The 20,673-nt window shown below is 43.4% G+C and overlaps 1 protein-coding gene across 1 annotated transcript in view; it reads right to left on the bottom strand.

The window, feature by feature from the left end:
* The window catches only part of LOC135543126 (pirin-like), a 208,767-nt gene that overhangs the window by 48,335 nt on the left and 139,759 nt on the right, over positions 1 to 20,673 (bottom strand). The gene's annotated exons all lie outside the window — the stretch shown is intronic.

Below are 20,673 nucleotides of genomic sequence, written 5' to 3'. Positions count from 1 at the left end.
GCCTTTCAGGTTACGTTCGATATAGGACTCATTTTACTGTGGCTATAGATACTTTTGTACCTGTTTCCTCCAGCATCTTCATAAGGTCCTTTGCTGTTGTTCTGGGATTGATTTGCACTTTTCGCACCAAGGTGCATTCATCTCTAGGAGACAGAACGCGTTTCCTTCCTGAGCGGTATGACGGCTGCGTGGTCCCATGGTGTTTATACTTGCGTACTATTGTTTGTGCAGATAAACACGGTACCTTCAGGCGTTTGGAAATTGCTCCCAAGGATGAACCAGACTTGTGGAGGTCTACAATTTTTTCTGAGGTCTTGGCTGATTTCTTTTGATTTTCCCATGATATCAAGCAAAGAGGCACTGAGTTTGAAGGTAGACCTTGAAATACATCCACAGGTACACCTCCAACTGACTCAAATTATGTCAGTTAGCCTATCAGAAGCTTCTAAAGTCATGACATAATTTTCATGAATTTTCCAATCCGTTTAAAGGCACAGTCAACTTTGTGTATGTAAACTTCTGACCCACTGGAATTGTGATACAGTGAATTATAAGTATGTAAGTATGTATATAAGTATGTCTGTATGTTAACAATTGTTGGAAAAATTACTTCTTATGCACAAAGTAGATGTCCTAACCAATTTGCCAAAACTATACATTTGTTAACAAGAAATGTGTGTAGTGGTTGAAAAACGAGTTTTATTGACTCCAACTTAAGTGTATGTAAACTTCCGATTTCAATTGTTTGTAGTGAGTCATTTCTTCCTATCGCAACAGAGAGATAGCCTGCTTCCCGGTCTGTGTGCTGTCTTGCCAAACAATGACCATATGACTTGGGCCTGACGGCACACTGTGATCAGGGACCAGGCTAACAAGGAGCTACCGAAGTCACAGATCTGTGTGTGGTGATGACGTTAATGCCATGTGATACCTGGAAAGCCAACATTTTCAACACAGGCAGGAGTTTAATGAGTGGATAGCTAGTACACAAAAGCAGACTGTGAATTGTCCATTTAACACTCAAACAGCTGTGTTCTTGTAATCTATTGTTTTTCCATTTTAAAACTCATGACCAGTTCCTCGTTCTGCAGAAGATCCTCTTTTGGCAAAATAATAGTCCCTCTTGAGTGCGTGTACCTACTTCCTCTCTGGCTGCTCGGTTCACATGATGCAGAAGTGCCTGGTCAACCCTCCTATACAAAGCTATTTAAGTCAGGACTTGTGGTACTGCCCACACACTACCAGTGGGGAGACGGTCAACACTCACTACCAGTCAGAAGACTGCCTACACACTACCAGTAGGGAGACTGCGTACATACTACCAGTAGGGAGACTGCGTACATACTACCAGTGGGGAGACTGCCTACATACTACCAGTGGGGACTGCCTACATACTACCAGTGGGGAGACCTAGAGAAGGATATGGATATCACAGTAAGTGATATGACTGCATCACTTCCACTTTATGTTGTAGTTTTCTATTTGAATTGTAACACTGTAGGGTAGGGTAGTAGAAATGTGAGGGATCGGGGATATGCTCTTTGGTCTTTTCAACCATGTATACATTAGTAGTCGTCACGTGGAGGCTAAGGCTTTGTTTTCAACCATGTATACATTAGTAGTCATCACGTGGAGGCTAAGGCTTTGTTTTCAACCATGTATACATTAGTAGTCGTCACGTGGAGGCTAAGGCTTTGTTTTCAACCATGTATACATTAGTAGTCGTCACGTGGAGGCTAAGGCTTTGTTTTCAACCATGTATACAGTAGTAGTCGTCACGTGGAGGCTAAGGCTTTGTTTTCAACCATGTATACATTAGTAGTCGTCACGTGGAGGCTAAGGCTTTGTTTTCAACCATGTATACATTAGTAGTCGTCACGTGGAGGCTAAGGCTTTGTTTTCAACCATGTATACAGTAGTAGTCGTCACGTGGAGGCTAAGGCTTGTTTTCAACCATGTATGGTAATGTGCGTTGCTATGATTTCCATTCCGGTCCATAGGTTCACCTGTGAAGGGGGAGGTATCTCTATACTTCACACAGAGGAGGATGGGAAACACCACTATGAAGTGGAGAAGATCCTCAAGTTCAAGAAAGGAGGACAAGGAGGAGGAGCCTTCGCCAGGTAAGCTCTGATAACCTCTGTTTATCTGTGAAGAATTTGAATATACTGTAGGTTGAAACCTTTCAAGGATAGAGGAGTGAGACATTTTAGAGGGAGCAAGAGGACTTCCCATAGTAAAACTCCTTTATGACGTAAGGAAATAGTTTTTGATCTAATGTCAGGGGTGAGGTCACAGAGTTATTTCATTTGGTAATTCCACCCCTGAATGTATTAAAAGCTGTATTGTTTTTCTCCAGGTCCGTGTAGATTGAACCACGGGGTCTGTGTAGATTGAACCATGGGGTCTGCAGATTGAACCAGGGTCTGTGCAGATTCAACCACGGGGTCTGTGTAGATTGAACCACGGGGTCTGTGTAGATTGAACCACGGGTCTGTAGATTGAACCACGGGGTCTGTGTAGTTTGAACCACGGGGTCTGTAGTTGAACCACGGGGTCTGTGTAGATTGAACCACGGGGTCTGTGTAGATTGAACCACAGGGTCTGTGTAGATTGAACCACGGGGTCTGTGTAGGTGAACCACGGGGTCTGTGTAGATTGAACCACGGGGTCTGTGTAGTTTGAACCACGGGGTCTGTGTAGATTGAACCACGGGTCTGTGTAGATTGAACCACGGGATTGAACCACAGGGTCTGTGTAGTGAACCACGGGGTCTGTGCAGGGCCAAATTAAGAAATCATAGGCCCCAGGGCTTAGTTTTTTATATATAGAGATCCTTTTTTTAAAAAATCTGCCTTTTAAAAATGCATATCATGCAAATCTACATAATTTACATGCTAGAAGACATTAGCTGAATCTTTTTAAATGACCGAAATGACCGGCTACTCTGACACTGACAAACTGAGATCAATCTGGTCTTGAATTCGAGCAAACAATAGCCCCAGCCAATGAAGCGACACACAGATTGTACAATATTTGGAGGCAATGTACAGTATATATATATATATATATATATATCATAGTCTACAGTAGGCTGCTAAATACAATTTCCAGTGGCACACAGACTTTCCTAATGATGAAGATGAAGCCATAGGCTACTCACGGTGATGACCGATGCGCCCGTCGTAGCAAAAGCCTGTCTCAAGATGAGCTACACGTTGGGTGTTGTTCTATTGGTTCTACAGAGAGATGAGTCTTCTCTTTTCAATTGCTTGCCAAACTGTACATTTTTGTTTTTCCCGCAATATTGTATTTTGAAATGTACAAAAAAGGCCAACCGACAGCCGGAACCAAACATAGAAATATAATTCATAGATGGCAGTTCCCATTCAAGTCAGGACTGGCATCCATTGCTAGCGTACTCATGATTTTAACATTCACATTTACGTACTCATGAGTTTAAATTGCCAGGGTGTTACAAAAGCATCTAAATCATTTATGGATTGTATGTATTCATGGCCACAGGCAACAATCTGTAGCCTATAGTTGACTACAAATTACATGTTATGGTGTCAGGTGCAATTTCCTGCCGTGGTTTAGGTCCACTTGCAGAATCTATGCCAAGGCGCATTGAAGCTATTCTGGCAGCTCTTGGTGGCACAACACCCTTCAAGACATTTTATGTTGGTGTTTCCTTTAGTTTGGCAGTATGTGCTTGTGATAAAACGTAATTCACAGTTATTATTTTTAATAATCTATTGATTTTCGGTCGCTAAATCTCTGGTGTATTTTTAACATTGAGATCGGGCTCTGGTGGTTGGATAAAAACATATTTAAAAAATTATAATAATACAAAAATGTCATACCGACATATTAACCGGTCACATTTATTGATTGTGCAGTTTATTTTAATTATATTATTAATCAGTTACCCAATCAAGGCAGGGCTCCCACAGTTGCCCACGTGGGCCCTCTACCTCCTCTCCTTCCCCGTCTGATGATTAGCAGAGCGGCAGCAGGCAGTTTACACTCATTGAGAGTCCTCCTGTGGTTGGCAGTTGCAATGAAAAAACATAATAAATATATACAAATATATATAAAACAGGTATGTGGTGTTGTTGTTCCTCAGTGAAGGAGACAAGCTCCTGACGATCAATGGAGTGGACCTACAGGATCTATCCCCAGAGGCCTTCGCCAAGATACTGACGGAAGGAAACCCCATGTTGGTGAGTGATATAGCTGGAGGAGAGTTCTTATATCACTCCACTCTCTTCATGTGTTGCATGTTTCATCACAATATTGTTTTGAACTAATGTCCAACTGAGCATTCTACTAAAATGTATTGTCAATGAGCACTGATTAAGATTGAACCAAAAGTGCGTTACAGTGGCTTAGAAATATGCCATTCAAAAGGATGCAAATAATTAGTAGCAAAACCTTTTGTCCTCGTTTTGATGTCGCCAGATGGACTTTAGATGCAGTATAAACGTTAGCTAAAATTGAGGTAGCTGCCGTTAGCATTGCTAGCTATTTTTGACGAACTTTGATAGCTAATGACAACATTGCCATCTGTCTAAAGTAAATTTGACGACATGATAATGCTGGAAAAGTTGTTTCTAACTAAATATTTGACTCGTTTAGCAATGTCATCTTATTTCCAGACACTATAGTGTAATTTAGACTAAACAGGCGTACCTTCCGTCCAGAATGAATGGGCTTATCACGACTTTAGGGCACCACTATTATGCCGCCCGTCAGGGTTGCCAGGTCTGGCGGAAATTGATTACTCAAAACCCACCCACAAGGCCTAAACACTAACAATTGTTGGGGGGTTTTCAGCAAGAAAGGAGTTGGCACAATTAGCCAATAAACCATTTTTTTCCAATAACGTTATCGAGTGAATATCGACTTAACTTCTAAAGACTTAAGAAACAAATTTCTGTTTTCCATCAAAATACTAATTATTGTGAACTAATATGACTAGCTAAGGAATTTGAATATCAAATCAAACTTTATTTGTTACATGCGCGGAGTACAACAATTGTAGACCTTACCCTGAAATGATTACTTACAAGCCCTTAACAAATGTGCAGTTCAAGAAGATTTAAGAAAATATTTACCAAATAAACTAAAGTAAAAAAAGAATAAAAAGTAACACAATAACAACATAACAATAACGAGGCTATATACAGGGGGTACCGAGTCAGTTTGTGGGGTACAGGTTAGTTGAGGTAATCTGTACATGTGGGTAGGGTTGAAGTGACTATGCATAGATAATAAACAGCGAGGAGCAGCAGTTTACAAAATCAAATGAAATCTAATTTTATTTGTCACATGCGCCGAATACAACAATTGTAGACCTTACCCTGAAATTATTACTTACAAGCCCTTAACCAGTGCAGTTCAAGAAGAAGAAAAATATCTCAGTCGTCTTATTGCTTGGGGGTAGAAGCTGTTGAGGAGCCTTTTGGTCCTAGACTTGGTGCTCCGGTACCGCTTGCTGTGCGGTAGCAGAGAAAACAGTCTATAACTTGGGTGACTGGAGTCTCCTACAATTTTATGGGCTTTCCTCTGGCACTGCCTGGTATATAGGTCCAGGATGGCCGGAAGCTTGGCCCCAGTGACATATTGGGACATACGCACCAGCTTTGTATTTTATTTAATTTTTTATTTAACCAGGTAGGCCAGTTGAGAACAAGTTCTCATTTACAACTGCAACCTGGCCAAGATAAAGCTAAGCAGTGCGACAAAAACAACACAGTTACACAGGGGATAAACAAGCATACAGTCAATAACACAATAGAAAAATCTGTGTACATGGTGTGCAAATGAAGTAAGGCAATAAATAGGCCAATAGTTGTGAAGTAATTACAATTTAGCAACTTACACTGGAGTGATATGTGCAAGTAGAAATACTGGAGTGCAAAAGAGCAGAAAAACAAATATGGGGATGAGGTAGGTAGTTGGTTGGATGGGCTATTTACAGATTGGCTGCTCTTTTTCATTTTTTTCTTTACCTTTATTTAACCAGGCAAGTCAGTTAAGAACACATTCTTACTTTCAATGACGGCCTGGGAACAGCGGGTTAACTGCCTGTTCAGGGGCAGAACGACAGATTTGTACCTTGTCAGCTCCGGTTACTAGTCCAACGCTCTAACCACTAGGCTACCCTGCCGCACTTAAAGTTAGTGAGGAAGATATGTCTCCAACTTCAGTGATTTTTATTTTATTTATTTATTTTTGTAATTAGTTCCAGTCATTGGCAGTAGAGAACATGAAGGAAAGGTGGCCAAAAGAGGTGTTGGCTTTGGGGATGGCCAGTGAAATATATCTGCTGGAGCACGTGTGACAGTTGGGTGTTGCTATGGTGACCAGTGAGTTAAGATAAGGCGGAGCTTTACCTAGCAAAGATTTATAGATGACTTGGAGCCAGTGGGTTTGGCGACGAATATGTAGCGAGGACCAGCCAACAAGAGCATACAAATCGCAGGGGTGGGTATTATATGGGGCTTTGGTGACAAAACGGATGGCACTGTGATAGACTGCATCCAATTTGCTGAGTAGAGTGTTGGAGGCTATTTTGTAAATGACATCGCTGAAGTCTGGGATTGGTAGGATAGTCAGTTTTACGAGAGTATGTTTGGCAGCATGAGTGAAGGGAGGCTTTGTTGCGAAATAGGAAGCCGATTCTATATTTAACTTTGGATTGGAGATGCTTAATGTGAGTCTGGAAGGAGCGTTTACAGTCTAGCCAGACACCTAGGTATTTATAGTTGTCCACATATTCTAAGTCAGAACTGTCCAGAGTAGTGATGCTAGTCGGGGGTGCAAGACGTGATTAGTTGAAGAGCATGCATTTAGTTTTACTAGCATTTAAGAGCAGCTGGAGGCCACGGAAGGAGTGTTGTATGGCGTTGAAGCTCGTTTGGAGGTTTGTTAACAGTGTCCAAAGAAGGGCCAGATGTATACAGAATGATGTCGTCTGCGTAGAGGTGGATCAAAGAATCACCTGCAGCAAGAGCGACATCATTGATATATATACAGAGAAAAGAGTCAGCTTGAGAATTGAACCCTGTGGCACCCCCATAGAGACTGCCAGAGGTCCGGACAACAGGCCTTCCGATTTGACACACTGAACTCTATCTGAGAAGTAGTTAGTGAACCAGGCGAGAAGTAGTTAGTGAACCTGTAGCGCCTTACGGTCAGATGCCGAGCAGTTTCCATACCAGGTGGTGATGCAACCGGTCAGGATGCTCTCAAAGGTGCAGCTTTAGAACTTTTTGAGTATCTGGGGACCCAAATCTTTTCAGTCTCCTGAGGGGGAAAAGGTTTTGTCGTACCCTCTTCATGACTGTCTTGGTGTGTTTGGACCATGATAGTTCGTGGTGATATGGACACCAAGGAACTTGAACTCTTGACCCTCTCCACTACAGCCCCGTCAATGTTAATGGGGGCCTGTTCGGCCCTCCTTTTCCTGTAGTCCACAATCAGCTCCTTTGTCTTGCTCACATTGAGGGAGAGGTTGTTGTCCTGGCACCTCACTGCCAGTTCTCTGACCTCGTTACTATAGGCTTCATTATCGTTGTTGGTGATCAGGCCTATCACTGTTGTGTCGTTGGTGAACTTAATGATGGTGTTGATGTTGTGTTTGGCCACGCAGACGTGGGTGAACAGGGAGTACAGGATGGGACTAAGTACACACCCCTGAGGGGCCCAGTGTTGAGGATCAGTGTGGCAGATGTGTTGCCTACCCTCACCACCTGGGGGCGGCCCATCAGGAAGTCCAGGATCCAGTTGCAGGGGGAGGTGTTTAGTCCCAGAGTCCTTAGCTTAGTGATGAGCTTTGTGGGCACTATGGTGTTGAATGCTGAGCTGTACTCAATGAACAGCATTCTCACATATGTGTTCCTTTTGTCCAGGTGGGAAAGAGCAGTGTTGATTGAGATTGCGTCATCTGTGGATCTGTTGGTGCGGTATGTGAATTGGAGTGGGTCTAGGGTATCTGGGTGGATGCTGTTGATGTGAGCCATGACCAGCCTTTCAAAGCACTTCATGGCTACTGATGTGAGTGCTACAGGGCGGTAATCATTTAGGCAGGTTACCTTCACTCCCTTTGGCACAGGGACTATGGTGGTCTGCTTGAAACATGTAGGCTCTGTCAGGGACAGGTTGAAAATGTCAGTGAAGACACTTGCCAGTTGGGCCATGCATGCTTTGAGTGCACGTCCTGGTAATCCGTCTGTCCCACGGCTTTGTGAATGTTGACCTGTTTAAAGGTCTTGCTCACATCGGCTACCGAGAGCGTTATCGCACAGTCATCCAGAACAGCTGGTGCTCTCGTGCCTACTTCAGTGTTGCTTACCTCGAAGCGAGCATAAAAGGCATTTAGCTCGTCTGGTAGGCTCATGTCACTGGGCAGCTCTCGTCTGGGTTTCCCTTTGTAGTCCGTAACAGTTTTCAAGCCCTGCCACATTCGATGAGCATCAGAGCCGGTGTAGTAGGATTCAATCTTAAAACTACTTGACGAACCCATCCCGTTAGCGGGATCATTTTCATCAACATCCGCTGAAAACAGCGCTTCCTTGTTGGGTTTTCCTCAGGTTTTTGCCTGCAATATCAGTTCTGTTATACTCAGACAATATTTTGACAGTTTGGGAAACTTTAGAGTTTTGTATCCTAATCTGACAATTGTATGCATATTCTAGTTTCTGGGCCTGAGAAATAGGCAGTTTCAAATGGGTATGTTTTTTAGCCAAAAACAAAAATACTGCACCCTACACTCAAGAAGTTAATCCTGTATTGATGCTTTGCTTGTTTGATGGTTCGTCTGAGGGCATAGTGGAATTTCTTATAAGCGTCCAGATTAGTGTCCCGCTCCTTGAAAGCGGCAGCTTTAGCTCAATGCGGATGTTGCCTGTAATCCATGGCTTCTGGTTGGGGTATGTACGTACAGTCACTGTGGGGACGACGTCGTCGATACACTTATTGATGAAGCCGATGACTCCTCAACGCCAATGGATGAATCCTGGAACACTTCTGTATTGAGCGAGTCACGGTACTTCCTGCTTTAGTTTTTGTTTGTAAAGCAGGAATCAGGAGGATATAATTATGGTCAGATTTTCCAAATGGAGGGCGGGGGAGAGCTTTGTATGCATCTCTGTGTGGAGTAAAGTTGGGCTAGAGTTTTTTTTATTTATTTTTTTATGTATTTTATTCCCCCTCTGGTTGTACATGTGACATGCTGGTAAAAAACATTGGTACAGCTGTTATAAGTTTACCTGCATTAAAGTTCCCGGCCACTAGGAGCGCCGCTGGATGAGCATTTCCTTGTTTGCTTACTGCCTTATAGAGTTGGTTGAGTGCGGTCTTAGTGCCAGCATCGGTCTGTGGTGATAAATAGAATGCTACGAATAATATAGATAGTATGGTCTACAGCTTATCATAAGGTACTCTACCTCAGGCGAGCAATACCTCGAGACTTCTTTAATATTTTAGACATCGCGCACCAGCTGTTATTGACAAAAAGACACACACCCCCACCCCTTCTCTTACCAGACGTAGCTTCTTCTCTGTTCTGCCGGTGCATGGAAAATCCCACCAGCTCTATATTGTCCGTGTCGTCATTCAGCCACGACTCGGTGAAACATAAGATATTACCATTTTTGATGTCCCGTTGGTTGGATAAACGTAATCGTAGGTCATTAATTTCATTTTCAAATGATTGCATGTTAGCAAGTAGAACAGATTACAGTGGGAGTTTAGTCGCTCGGTCTACGGATTCTCAGCACCTTCTTTTCCTCCATCGTTTCTTCACGCAAATAACGGGGATTTGGGCCTGTTCCCGGGAAACCAGTATATCCGTCTCGTCGGACTCGTTAAAGGAAAAAGCTTCTTCCAGTTCGTGGTGAGTAATCGCTGTTCTGATGTCCAGAAGATATTTTTGGTCATAAGAGATGGTAGCAGCAACATTATGTACAAAATAAGTTTAAAAAAACAAGTAACAAACAACGCAAAAAAACGAACAAAATAGCTTAGTTGGTTAGGAGCATGTAAAACGTTCATCCTCTCCGGCGCCATCTTATATTTTGTGAGAGAAAAGATAATTTGCCCTTATTAAACTTAAAAAATGAATGTAGGGCTATTTTCTGGAAAATGTGCCAGATGTTAAGACTACAAGCCATTATAAATGGCCTATTTGAGAGATTGACTTGTCATTTCAATCAGCGTAGGCTAGGCCTACTGACTAAAATCCAGGTTTATGATTGTAATTCAACTTTGTCATGGTTTGGTTAGCTGGATGCAGGTAGCTTATAGCCCCTGGTAGGCCTACATCTCATTTCAGATAACCTACAGTAGCCGAGGCAAGATGTAACATGAACGATTTAGCAGCTTGCTTAGTTCGAATTGACAGACTAATTCATTCAACATGAATATCGAGGCGCTTCCAAGGTAATAAGTGCTTCAGTTGCCGAACAGGCTACTAAGGATGGGGGTCGTAATTTCAATCACTGAACCAAATGTGAACAATAGACCTATGCTTGTCAACAACAGCTAGTGTTTTTATGTATTTACCTGTAGTCTAATCTGACTGATTTACTTTCAATTTAATCAATCCCAACAAACAGCTGATTGGTAATTGAGTTAGCAGCTGTGACCATGATCACAATTGATAACATCCAATTTCATTATCTAAACATGGCCATTCATAATTGTATAATAACATAAGGCTACAACAACAATAAACTGAAGTTATAATATAACCTATTTATTACATCCAGTGGTGTAAAATGCTTAAGTAAAAATACTTAAGTATTACTTTGTTTTTTAGGGTATCTGTACTTTACTATTTATATTTTTGACAACTTTTTTACTTCATTACATTCCTAAAAACAAAGTAGGTACTTTTACACTGTATATTTTCGCTGACAAAAGTTCTCTTTACATTTTGAATGCTTTAAGGACAGAAAGTGTCTAATTCACGCATTTATCAAGAGAACATCCCTGGTCATCCCTAATGCCTCTGATCTGGCAGACTCACTAAACAGAGAACATCCCTGGTCATCCCTAATGCCTCTGATCTGGCAGACTCACTAAACACACGTGCTTTGTTTCTAAATTATGTCTGAATGTTGGAGATAACCCTGGCTATCCATAAATGTTAAAAAACAAATTTATATGCAATGACTCCAGTCATATTGTCATTTCAACGTATTTATTGTATAAAATGGTAGGCTACAGTAGCCTACATAGGCATTTTAAAAGTAGCCCAAAAACCTGCAACCAATACATTTTTACCCATGACATCATTTTCATTGTAGCCCAATTTAGAAGGGAAACGCTGATGGTAGAGGGCTGCTTGATCATTTTCATGACAATGGTATGACTGAGGTGCAACCTATGAATAAGATATTTACCAGAAGTGACTAACATGGCTTGATGTTTTGAGTCACCATTTGAACCCATTCATCTGAATATTAGTCAGAGAGAGAGAGAGACAGGGGAATTTTGTCAGACCTGGGCCCTGACAGTAAATCTCAGTAAGACAAAAAATAATGGTGTTCCAAAAAAGGTCCAGTTGCCAGGACCACAAATACAAATTCCATCTAGACACTGTTGCCCTAGAGCACACAGGTCACTATACATACCCTGGCCTAAACATCAGCTCCACAGGATGTCACTATACATACCCTGGCCTAAACATCAGCTCCACAGGTCACTATACATACCCTGGCCTAAACATCAGCTCCACAGGTCACTATACATACCCTGGCCTAAACATCAGCTCCACAGGATGTCACTATACATACCCTGGCCTAAACATCAGCTCCACTGGTCACTATACATACCCTGGCCTAAACATCAGCGCCACAGGTCACTATACATACCCTGGCCTAAACATCAGCTCCACTGGTCACTATACATACCCTGGCCTAAACATCAGCTCCACAGGATGTCACTATACATACCCTGGCCTAAACATCAGCTCCACAGGATGTCACTATACATACCCTGGCCTAAACATCAGCGCCACAGGATGTCACTATACATACCCTGGCCTAAACATCAGCTACAAAGGTCACTATACATACCCTGGCCTAAACATCAGCTCCACAGGTCACTATACATACCCTGGCCTAAACATCAGCGCCACAGGATGTCACTATACATACCCTGGCCTAAACATCAGCTCCACAGGATGTCACTATACATACCCTGGCCTAAACATCAGCTCCACAGGATGTCACTATACATACCCTGGCCTAAACATCAGCTCCACAGGATGTCACTATACATACCCTGGCCTAAACATCAGCGCCACAGGATGTCACTATACATACCCTGGCCTAAACATCAGCTCCACAGGATGTCACTATACATACCCTGGCCTAAACATCAGCTCCACAGGATGTCACTATACATACCCTGGCCTAAACATCAGCGCCACAGGTCACTATACATACCCTGGCCTAAACATCAGCTCCACAGGATGTCACTATACATACCCTGGCCTAAACATCAGCTCCACAGGATGTCACTATACATACCCTGGCCTAAACATCAGCTCCACAGGATGTCACTATACATACCCTGGCCTAAACATCAGCTCCACAGGATGTCACTATACATACCCTGGCCTAAACATCAGCTCCACAGGATGTCACTATACATACCCTGGCCTAAACATCAGCTCCACAGGTCACTATACACACCCTGGCCTAAACATCAGCTCCACAGGATGTCACTATACATACCCTGGCCTAAACATCAGCGCCACAGGTCACTATACATACCCTGGCCTAAACATCAGCGCCACAGGTCACTATACATACCCTGGCCTAAACATCAGCGCCACAGGTCACTATACATACCCTGGCCTAAACATCAGCTCCACAGGATGTCACTATACATACCCTGGCCTAAACATCAGCTCCACAGGATGTCACTATACATAACCTGGCCTAAACGTCAGCTCCACAGGATGTCACTATACATACCCTGGCCTAAACGTCAGCTCCACAGGATGTCACTATACATACCCTGGCCTAAACATCAGCTCCACTGGTCACTATACATACCCTGGCCTAAACATCAGCTCCACTGGTCACTATACATACCCTGGCCTAAACATCAGCTCCACAGGATGTCACTATACATACCCTGGCCTAAACATCAGCTCCACTGGTCACTATACATACCCTGGCCTAAACATCAGCTCCACAGGTCACTATACATACCCTGGCCTAAACATCAGCTCCACAGGTCACTATACCCACCCTGGCCTAAACATCAGTGCCACAGGTCACTTCCACAAAGCTGTGAGACAAGGCGAGGAACATGTACCTTCAAAAGGAACATAAAATTCAACATACCAATTAGGATCTGCTAAAAATACTTGAATCAGTTATAGAGCCCATTGCTCCTTATGGTTGGGAGGTCTGGGGTCCGCTCACCAATCAAGAATTCACAAAATTGGACAAATACCAAATTTAGACTCTGCATGCTTAATTCTGCCAAACTATCCCCGGTGTACAACATAAAACACCAAATAATGCCTGCAGAGCAGAATTTGGCTGATACCCGCTAATGATCAAAATTCAGAAAAAAGCAATGAAAAGGATACAAAGCAAACCACTACAGAGAGAAGAGTTCCCTAAGCAAGCTGGTGTATGTATGACCATATTAGAGACACATATTTCCCTCAGATTGTACAGAACCATAAAGATTTTGAAATCAAATCCAATTTTGATTAACTCCCATATCTACTGGGTGAAATACCACAGTGTGACATCACAGCAGCAAAATTTGTGACCTGTTGCCACAAGAAAAGGTCAACCAGTGAAGAACAAACACCATTGTAAATACAACCCATATTTAAATGTTTATTTATTCTCCCTTTTGTACTTTTAACTATTTGCATGTCATTACAACACTGTATATAAACATAATGACTTTTTGAAATGTCCTTAACCTTTTGGAACTATGGTGAGTGTGATGTAAATGGTTTATTTTAATTGTATCTTTCACTTGCCTTGGCAATGTAAGCGTATGTTTCCCATGCTAATGAAGTCCCTTACATTGACAGCGGTGATGCCGTTGTTTATGGCTTACAGGTTTCTTCACCTCTCCAGGTAGGAAGAGGAAGGACATCAGTGTTGTTGTTCAGAGCCTTGTCTGTTATCTTCCCATCTCTCTAGACTGTCCACTCAAGCCAGCAGGGCTCCTCCACCAGAGAGATGCCCAGAGGGGCTGAGGCCAGGGCTCTCCACCCGGTCTCCAAGGAGAGCACCATACTCAGCTTCAGCCTGGAGATGAGACGCAGAGGATGACCTGACGACCTGGAGAGGTGGGCTGAATCACTCAGCCAGTCAATTAGCCAGTCACTCAGCCAGTCACTCAGCCAGTCACTCAGTCAATCATCCATGAACTGTTTTGAACATAGTCCCCACATTTTAGGGACCAAAAGTATTGGGACAAATTTACTTAACTTTTTACTACTTTAATACATATTTAAGTATTTGGTCCCATATTCCTAGCACGTAATGATTTACATGAAACTTGTGACTCTACAAATTTGTTGGCTGCATTTGCTGTTTGTTTTGGTTGTTTTTTTAGATACTTTTGTGCCCAATAGAAAGCAATAGTAAATAATACATTAGCTGTATTAAAGCTGACAATTTAACCTCAGTCATTGTATCATTTCAAATCCAAAGTGCTTGAGTACAGAGTCAAACTCCCCCAAAAAATATTTCACACTTCAATACTTTTAGAGCTTACTGTATATACCTGGAATGTGTGTTCACATGCATATTATATTTAGTGTAGAATGTATTTGAATGTTTCCCAAACCCGTGCACGTTTAGGTTTTTACTGTAGCATAACACAGCTGACTCAAATACCCAACTCATCGTCAAAGCTTTGATTATTTGAATCAGCTGTGTAGTGCTGGGGTAAAAACCAAAGTGTTCACCCAGGGGGCCCCGGGACCTAGTTTGGGGAAACCCTGTTTTAATGGGCCACTGGCCTCACACGAATCTCCATTAAAAATGTATAACGTCATGTATCGTCCCTGAACAAAGTGACTCCTATCGCCCATGGAAGACCTCACAGAAGAGGATGTCAACAAAGCCGATGGTGAGGTTGACGATCTGTTCCTGGTTGCCATGACGAACACCAGAATCTCTGTGGTGAGGGGCGTGGCTGCGGTGACGGGAGCTCTTGTCACAACTGTGGCAAGTCGGATTGTAACTTCAACGAGGTTGTCATGGTCGCAGAGTCCAGCAAAGTCACCCTGGGTAAGTTTTAATAATATGTATTTGTAAGCAGTGGGGGCAATTCCCAGCACACTTGTATTTTTGACTTGCTTTTAATTGATAGGACAGTGAGTAGAGGGGACAGGAAAGACTGGAGAAGATTGTGTTCAATAGATAGTGGGATGGTTTCGTACCCAGGCAGACACGATACATGAGCACTGGGGAGTGGCAGCATATAACCACAAGCCAGACCACAGCAGGCCACCCTTCATTTTCATCTAACCAGGGTGTACCCTGGGCATGTTCTGGTGCTGACTTCAAAGATTCAACGCGGGCCTGGTTGGTAAGTAGGCTGTTCCTTTTATTAACAGTATCGGTACTGCCAACCGAGCAGTGCTTCTGGAGCATTTATTCTACTGTTGTAACTGGTTTTTGCCTGGCATTTAAGAAGACATTGTATGGTGACACAGATACTTTCTGGAACTACTTACTCAACTCTACCTGGTTCCAAATCGCGGCGATAGCGGTGCTTGTAGAAACAATCATAGTTACATTTTTATATTTTATTACAGTATAATTACAATTTATTTAACTCTAACTGGTTCCAAATCGTGGCTAGTGGTGCTTATAGAAGCTATATTTTATTTTCATATTTATTACTGTGAATTAACCATTTAATCACATAATTTCTGAGTAAATACAGGTTATTTTGGTGTAATGAAAATACACTTCCCTCATTACTGGCTCCCATGACCCTTCCGACAGAGAAGTGAAACCCTGGTCATGAATACCATATCACAATCACCATGTCCACGTAGTTATAAACTAGACTGGTTCCCTTCCACATCTCCTCCATGTAGTTATAGACTAGACTGGTTCCCTTCCACATCTAACCCACGTAGTTATAAACTAGACTGGATCCCTTCCACATCTACTCCACGTAGTTATAAACTAGACTGGTTCCCTTCCACTCCACGTAGTTATAAACTAGACTGGTTCCCTTCCACATAGTTATAAACTAGACTGGTTCCCTTCCACATCTCCTCCACGTAGTTATAAACTAGACTGGTTCCCTTCCACATCTCCTCCACGTAGTTATAAACTAGACTGGATCCTTCCACATCTACTCCACGTAGTTATAAACTAGACTGATCCCTTCCACATCTACTCCACGTAGTTATAAACTAGACTGGATCCCTTCCACATCTACTCCACATAGTTATAACTAGACTGGTTCCCTTCCACATCTCCTCCACATAGTTATAAACTAGACTGGTTCCTCTCCACATCTCCTCCACGTAGTTATAAACTAGACTGGTTCCCTTCCACATCTCCTCCACGTAGTTATAAACTAGACTGTCTCCTTCCACATCTCCTCCACGTAGTTATAAACTAGACTGGATCCCTTCCACATCTACTCCACGTAGTTATAAACTAGACTGGATCCCTTCCACATCTACTCCACGTAGTTATAAACTAGACTGGATCCCTTCCACATCTACTCCACGTAGTTATAAACTAGACTGGATCCCTTCCACATCTACTCCACGTAGTTATAAACTAGACTGGTTCCCTTCCACATCTACTCCACGTAGTTATAAACTAGACTGGTTCCCTTCCACATCTCCTCCACGTAGTTATAAACTAGACTGGTTCCCTTCCACATCTCCTCCACGTAGTTATAAACTAGACTGGATCCCTTCCACATCTACTCCACGTAGTTATAAACTAGACTGGATCCCTTCCACATCTACTCCACGTAGTTATAAACTAGACTGGATCCCTTCCACATCTACTCCACGTAGTTATAAACTAGACTGGATCCCTTCCACATCCCCTACACGTAGTTATAAACTAGACTGGTTCCCTTCCACATCTCCTCCACGTAGGTTATAAACTAGACTGGATCCCTTCCACATCTACTCCACGTAGTTATAAACTAGACTGGATCCCTTCCACATCTACTCCACGTAGTTATAAACTAGACTGGATCCCTTCCACATCTACTCCACGTAGTTATAAACTAGACTGGATCCCTTCCACATCTACTCCACGTAGTTATAAACTAGACTGGATCCCTTCCACATCTACTCCACATAGTTATAAACTAGACTGGATCCCTTCCACATCTACTCCACATAGTTATAAACTAGACTGGATCCCTTCCACATCTACTCCACATAGTTATAAACTAGACTGGATCCCTTTCTCATCTACTCCACATAGTTATAAACTAGACTGGATCCCTTCCACATCTCCTCCACTCTTAGCACCATGGGATTATTTCACTTGTGCTGCTTCACCAATGCTCTGCCATGGGTCCCAAACAATGACATCATCCAAACGAAGAGCTTGTTGAGGTATGCTTCCTCATCTTCTTCATTGTATTTTCTGATGACCGTTTTGTCTGTCTGTTTCTCTCTCTTTGTGTGTTCAGTGTCACGAGGAATGGGCAACTTGGAAAAAGTACAACAGTTGGACAACCTCTTTATTGAAAACTATTTATGCCACATGTACCTTCGGCGTAGACGTACACATAAGATGTGGAGTGTTCCCACTTTGTCAGCAACTCCAGGTTTGTTATAGAATCATGTGTTTTTGGATTATGTTGACGATTTTCTTATTCTTTTATCATAATAACAATTATACAACTGTTTATTAAACGTTGCAAATGGCAATTAGTACAAATATTTAACTTGATGATGGACAGTCTGGACTACAGACTGCGAACGTTAACTTTAGCCCAATGTTTTTTGTTACTATGGTAATAACTGGATTTGTTTATTGATTGATTTATTCCAGAGAAGATCACCATCTATCACTACAAGTCTGACTGTGTGGACGGAGAGTTTCGGGGGTCCCGTGGTGCTCAACTTCACCAGCTCTAACTGTTTCCTCAAGTGTGTTACATGACCTGAGAGCGAGCCCTCTCTGTGTTAGTGAGCACATACCCTTCTGAGCTTTCTGCTGCTAAGACGAATCTTAGCAAGGCCCTGACAAACGAAACTGCAAAGGGAGAGTATCGAATTGGGTTCTCATACTGTATTTATTGCAGGGCAGCAAGGAGGGAGCGTGTGCACCAAAACAGTACAACAGACCCTCAATACTACTTCCCTAAAGAGAGGATATTTCTGCAGATACACAAATAACTTCTCACAAGGTCACAGCATACCCTGACTCTACCCTGACTCTACCCTGACTCTACCCTGACTCTACCCGGACTCTACCCTGACTCTACCCTGACTCTACCCTGACTCTACCCGGACTCTACCCTGACTCTACCCTGACTCTACAGAACACCTTTCTAATATTGAGTTGCACCCCCAGTCCCCCCTTTTGCCCTCAGAACAGCCTCAATTTGTCGGGACATGGACTCAACAAGGTGTCAATAGCGGGGTCAGGTGGTTCAAGGCCCTCTAATATACATTGGGGTCAGGTGGTTCAAGGCCCTCTAATATACATTGGGGTCAGGTGGTTCAAGGCCCTCTAATATACATTGGGGTCAGGTGGTTCAAGGCCCTCTAGTAGACATTGGGGTCAGGTGGTTCAAGGCCCTCTAGTAGACATTGGGGTCAGGTGGTTCAAGGCCCTCTAGTAGACATTGGGGTCAGGTGGTTCAAGGACCTCTAATAGACATTGGGGTCAGGTGGTTCAAGGCCCTCTAGTAGACATTGGGGTCAGGTGGTTCAGGGCCCTCTAATATACATTGGGGTCAGGTGGTTCAAGGCCCTCTAGTAGACATTGGGGTCAGGTGGTTCAAGGCCCTCGACTTCAACCCACTTGGAGGAGGTATCTAATACAAACAAAATTTTTGACCCTTTACTTGGTGGTAAACAGATGACATTGATTTGAAGCTTTCCAAAGGGTTCCCATGGTAGTGATCTGGTTCCCATTCCAGTAACTGGAGTGGTTGTTTTCATGTTGTGTTTCAGATCTTTTTAACCATGTTGTTTTTGCACATTGTGCCAAATTTGGGACAATACCATTCTTTCCTACACATTCCCAACATCTCTCCTTGGACTCATGCCGCGTTCCATGCTACTATACGTATGTGTGCAAGATAGGGAAGTAGTATGAGTGGCGCCCCCGTACGGCCGTCTGGGGGGCGCCAGACGCCATCGTCATCGGGTTTTCAGCCTGAAGAATCAAACACCACTTTTCAACGGTATCAGCATTGTTTTGCATATTAACAGCACCAGTAGAAGTATGTACAGTCACCATGGGTGAGTCCCGTGGGGGGAGGAGGAACAGCGGGTGAGTCCCGTGAGGGGAGGAGGAACCGCGGGTGAGTCCCGTGAGGGGAGGAGGATCCCCTTTCGTAACAGAATCGGCCCTAAAAGTGGGCGGCACATTTAATAACGGCACCAGCGTTGGGTAACGCCGCCGCTCCGAACAATGCCGCTACCGTCGTGTTTAACAACGTCATAAACCCACGCCGCTTCCACAAGCTCCTGAAGTCCTTCAAACCCCACCTACATACCTTGAATCAGTATAGATTGTCACCTTCTTACGCCTCGATCACACCGACGGCGTCATCACGTTTTGGTACATCAGAAGTACATTCATTTCCAATGGACCGCTGCGTTTGCCTTGCTGCATTGCGCTGCGTTCTGTGTGGTGGTGTATGTTGGTGTAAAATTGCATGCATAGACGACTTGACAGAAGTGGTAGCAGAAGGGGAGTGTTGAACTGTTGTTGGACACACGCAGATGATGCTGCATACCTTTCTGCGTAATAACGCTGATGGTGTGATCGAGGCACCATCCCTCTGTCAGCATCAACGCGTGCGTCAGCGCCCTCCCCTCTGCCAACTGTGCTGAGGTACCAGGATGTAACGGAGCAGACCCTAGCCATGTGTGGACTGTGACTACAGCGGGCCCCGCCCATCTATTTCCCATTTGGTCCAGGTAGGATGACCCATCTGAATATGACACTAAGTCAGCATTTAAAAGGCACGTCACACAAGTCCTGGTTGGCAGTGACGATGTCACCATCACGTCTTAGACAGCAGTGATGGATGGTGTCATGGATTGGTAGGAGAGTTGCGGGGTTTTAGCCGAGCACATTTTAACTACATGTCCCCTGACAGCAGCTTCCCAACCGGTAGTCCTGGTCGACGCCACCTGGTTAGTTTTCCCTACTACGGAGCGTGTTCTGTCGACGGAGGCATATGGCCCGTTGGATGAGGTCTTGAATTTGAGGATCTTTGTGACTCCAGTTCTCATCTAGTTGATGCATGTTATGTTTGAGATTCAACCACTGAAGTCTGGTGTTTCTTAAATTAGCCGAACTGGAAAAATAATGTTAATGTCATGAGGCATTGGTCCCGGTCCCGACCGGGTTTCATTTCAAAGGACTTTTTGTGGCAGCGTTTGATTCTTGCTCGGGTCCAGGGAACCACCCTTTGGCCAGATGGTGTCCG

The sequence above is a fragment of the Oncorhynchus masou genome, chromosome 7 (assembly GCF_036934945.1).
Source record: "Oncorhynchus masou masou isolate Uvic2021 chromosome 7, UVic_Omas_1.1, whole genome shotgun sequence".
In the NCBI taxonomy this organism is placed as follows: Eukaryota; Metazoa; Chordata; class Actinopteri; order Salmoniformes; family Salmonidae; genus Oncorhynchus; species Oncorhynchus masou.
The sequence above is the reverse complement of the archived record's forward strand: the minus strand, read 5'-3'. Positions and strand labels throughout refer to the sequence as shown.